The following is a 4,014-nucleotide window of genomic DNA, read 5'->3' as shown; positions in this document are numbered from 1 at the left end:
AAATGGAAAGAACATTCATTTTACTTATAAAGTTGTAAATTTCTTTGGAAACCTTGTTTGTCATGACAAGATACACCTCTGTGCAAAAATTGGATACAATATGATGAACGGTGACATAGAAATGGTCGTGACTTTGGTCATCTGGCTTGAAACTCATTAACATTCATTCGTAATAGTCCATTTTGAGAAGATGTTTTTTGAAATGTAGTCAAAATTCGAGTTTATTATTTTTCATGGCAACTAGTACACATAAAAGGATTCCATGCCAAAGAATGGAATTTTTTGACATTTTCTTCATATTGTTAGATTTTTCGCAAGATGGGATGAAAATTATCGGCACATCTTTCCATAGAAGGTTGCTGAATATTTGAACATCCTATACGAATCTTACATCATTCTTACTTGGGTACCTTAAAATGGTTTTTTGAATTTTTTAGGAACAAACTATCACACACTTGTAGTTCAAATTTGAATTACTTTCGGGAAATCGCTAGACATTCATTTAAATGGAGAAAAATAGCAATATAGATAGAAAATTTAAAACCTTTGGACAGTAGCAATTAAATATGTCATAGTTGTGTGAACATTAGATAGGTGCCATTTCGAACCATAAAAAATTGACTTGTTTCACATAATACTTTATTTTTTGCATTGAAAAAAATGGAAAATCATATTTTATTGGAAAGACCATGTGATATTATTGTTCCAACGTGTAAATAAGTAGAAATGAGGACTTTAGCAAAAAGAATCCCATTGTTTGGTTTTTTTTTTTGAATTAGTTATGATTTTTGCAAATTTCAGCGGTCTCCGAGGAGAACACCAGTGGCGAGTCTATAAGCCAAGACCAGCCACTGGTGACCCCACAGCAGTGGTGGGCTGAGAAACCAGCCACTGGTGAGCCACCATCAGTGGCGGGTGTTTAGACACGACCCGCCACTGGTGACCCCCTACAGACCGCTGAAACTTGAAAATTTGTATATAATTCATAAAAAATCAGACAAAGGTGATTCTTTTTGCTAAGGTCTTCATTTTTATTGATTAACATGTTGGAATAAAAATATCATATGGTGTTTCTCCAAAAAATGATTTACAACCAAGATAATCATCATATATGAAATAAATAAATAAATTACTTTTTCTAACCAAAATCAATTATATTATTGCTCCATAATATAAAGCATGAAAAGGGAAGAATTTACAAAAAAAGAATCATATTTTTCTCTTTTGTTGTGAATTAGTTATGAATTCTACAATTTTAAGGGGTCTCTAGTGGCCGTTTTTAAATTTTCAGTTAAAAACGGCCACTAGAGGTGTGGGATCACCAGTGGCTGTTTTAATCTTAGGACAGCCACTGGTAACAAGTGGGGGAATCCCCACCGAACATCAGTGGCTGTGGACTTGCACCGCCACCAGTGGTTGTGATTCAGTTTTCACCATCTCCACCGCCACTGGTGCTAGACCACCAGTGGCTGTTGCTGTCCACCGCCACTGGTGGAGCACCAGGGGCTGTGATTTTTTTGCCCCGCTCGAACAGCCACCGGAGGTCGTCCGCCAAAGCTACATTCTGGCGTAGTGTATACAGACAAACAAATGGCACCATCTACCACCACGACAACATGTTGCTAGTGCACATTCCCAGTTAGTCACCTATGTATCGTGTCGTTTGTTTGCTCTAGCTGCAGCACGAATCTCAATGTCCGATCGGACGGACCAGAACATCGACTGAGAAATAACTATTTCTCAGCAACAGCAAATCCGTTTCTTTTAAAGATGACCAATTCGATCTGACCTATGCTCTCATGAGATCAACGGCGTAATGAACCATCAATCATAGCCAAGTGCAGCATAGCATAGCTGCCGATTAGAATATCTAGGATAGATCCCCCAAATTTGCTTACTTTTTCTTGCTACTACTTAGTTGTTTATTGTACTTTGCACAGCTAAAGGTCTGTCTTCTTTGCTTTCTGCCCGCCACTTTGTATTAAATTTCGCACAATCTTATGTCACCCCTTGCTTCCAACATTTACCCTTTCTTGCACGCTCTCTTAGTCAAACCTCGTGGACCCGCGACGTGATGTTTTGCACGTTGTTTTATGCTCCTATGCTTAAGGGTTTCGACACCTACTACTCATCATCAGTTCCACTTAAATGAAAAATTCGGGAGAGAAGAATGGTTGGTTTGCTCCCGTCAACAGCTAACCGGGTTCTGAGAACCTGTCATGAACGATGCTGACAGACCGTTGGCATCCTGAGTTTTCATCGTTGCAATGATGCCTTCAACGGCCCCAACCTAGCTAGCTTGATTTGTCAGGAACTTAACCATTTATTTAAATCGTGTTTTTTTTAAGATGGCACTTGCCCTTTGCATCCTTGGATCCACACAACAACAGACATCACGATGAATTAACCGTGCATCGTGTGCTCATCTTGTGAAAAAAAAGATCATCTACCACAAACCTATCATTCGGACGACTAAATCCACCGCCGGAATAATATTGGGCCAAGCAACGGGCCAGCTAATTGAAATCAACGCCTTCGAGAAGAGAACGCTGCTCACATGTCGATGTTGCCGGGTCCAACATGGGGCAGTCACACTTGGAACATAGTTTCGAGCCAACACCTTTAAAAAGGATACAGCACACGTACTGCCCAATCAAGCCAGCGAAGGTTAGACCGTGAGTTTTCACCCGAAGAGCTCGCATCCTCGTTAAAATCACCAATATTGCCTTGTATCCTTCTAATCGATAAACGTTTGCCCTCACAGAACATCGTACTAGCTGGTTCATAAGGCGAAAAAGAGCTAGCATGCTCATATCAAGGGAAAACCATTGGAAGCAGGTTAAGGACCATCACCTGTATCATATCCGGTCGTTGTCGCACCACCATTAGGGACCTTCGTCCCGCTATTCATGTTGAACCTCCAGGCTAAAAAGATCAACGAAAGATCAGTGACAACGGAACGTTAAGGCATTGGCGACGGGTTGAACAGTGACAAATGTCATCCAAACCACGAGTCGTCGTCTAGCTCCTACGGAAGAAAGCTGCAATCACAGATCTCGAGAATGACTCATCACCGGGGGTTGGATACATCGCGGTTTGCCCAATCTCATCCACCGCCTTGGGTCGCCGCCACATCAGGGTCCGATCATCCCGGTGCCACCGCCCACCAGAGACAGGACCAAATCACCACCGGGACAATGTTAGAGGAAGCCAACTGTTTTTTTAGTCCCGGTGGTCTACCTTCCTCCTAGGCCTCTCTCTACCTTCCATAAAACCCTAATTCCCCCCAAACCCTGACTCCAACACCCGCGTCCGCTGCCATTTCGCCTCTTTTCCTGGCACTGGACTACAAGTACGTCACCGAGGAGTGCCTCCGCAAATGGAAGAGCCAGTCCGCCGCCGGCTTCCGCCTCCCCGATCCGGTTCCCATGTCACGCTTCCTCTACGAGCTATATATGCTAGAGCGATTGTGAGCTCCTGACGAATGATTAGGTTCTGTGCAGTTCGTTGGGGCTGGTCATTCTTTTGGTGCTGATTGCGTTGGTTGGGGTGCGCAGGTGCGGGGCGACCTGCCGTCGAAGAAGCACCGTATTTTTAGTTACGAATACGCATTTGACTTATTTTCCGTCTCCAAAAAGCCAAAAGCACGACATGAATTAAATCGATGGCACCGTTACCGTATCTAGGGGTGAACATTTTAACTGAAAACCGAACCAAAAAACCGGGATCGAAACCGAATGATCCAGAACCAACAATTTCGGTATCTAATTCGGTTCTGAACTTTGAAGAACCAAAATTAATGTGGCTAATTCGGTTTTCAGCCGAAATAACCGAAGCCCCCCCCGAACAACACACATAGAAAAGCCTATACCATCCGTACCGGCCCAATAGCCCACGTACTAGTCCACTGGCGCAGCAGCCCATAAAAACAGCCTCGTTCCTGAATCGGTCTATCTCATGCCGATCGATCTCTCCTGATCGTTGCTTCTCCCGATCCCCTCCCTCCCCGATCTG

Source organism: Brachypodium distachyon, chromosome 1, assembly GCF_000005505.3.
Source record: "Brachypodium distachyon strain Bd21 chromosome 1, Brachypodium_distachyon_v3.0, whole genome shotgun sequence".
NCBI classification, from domain to species: Eukaryota; Viridiplantae; Streptophyta; class Magnoliopsida; order Poales; family Poaceae; genus Brachypodium; species Brachypodium distachyon.
Note: the sequence above shows the minus strand (reverse complement) of the source record.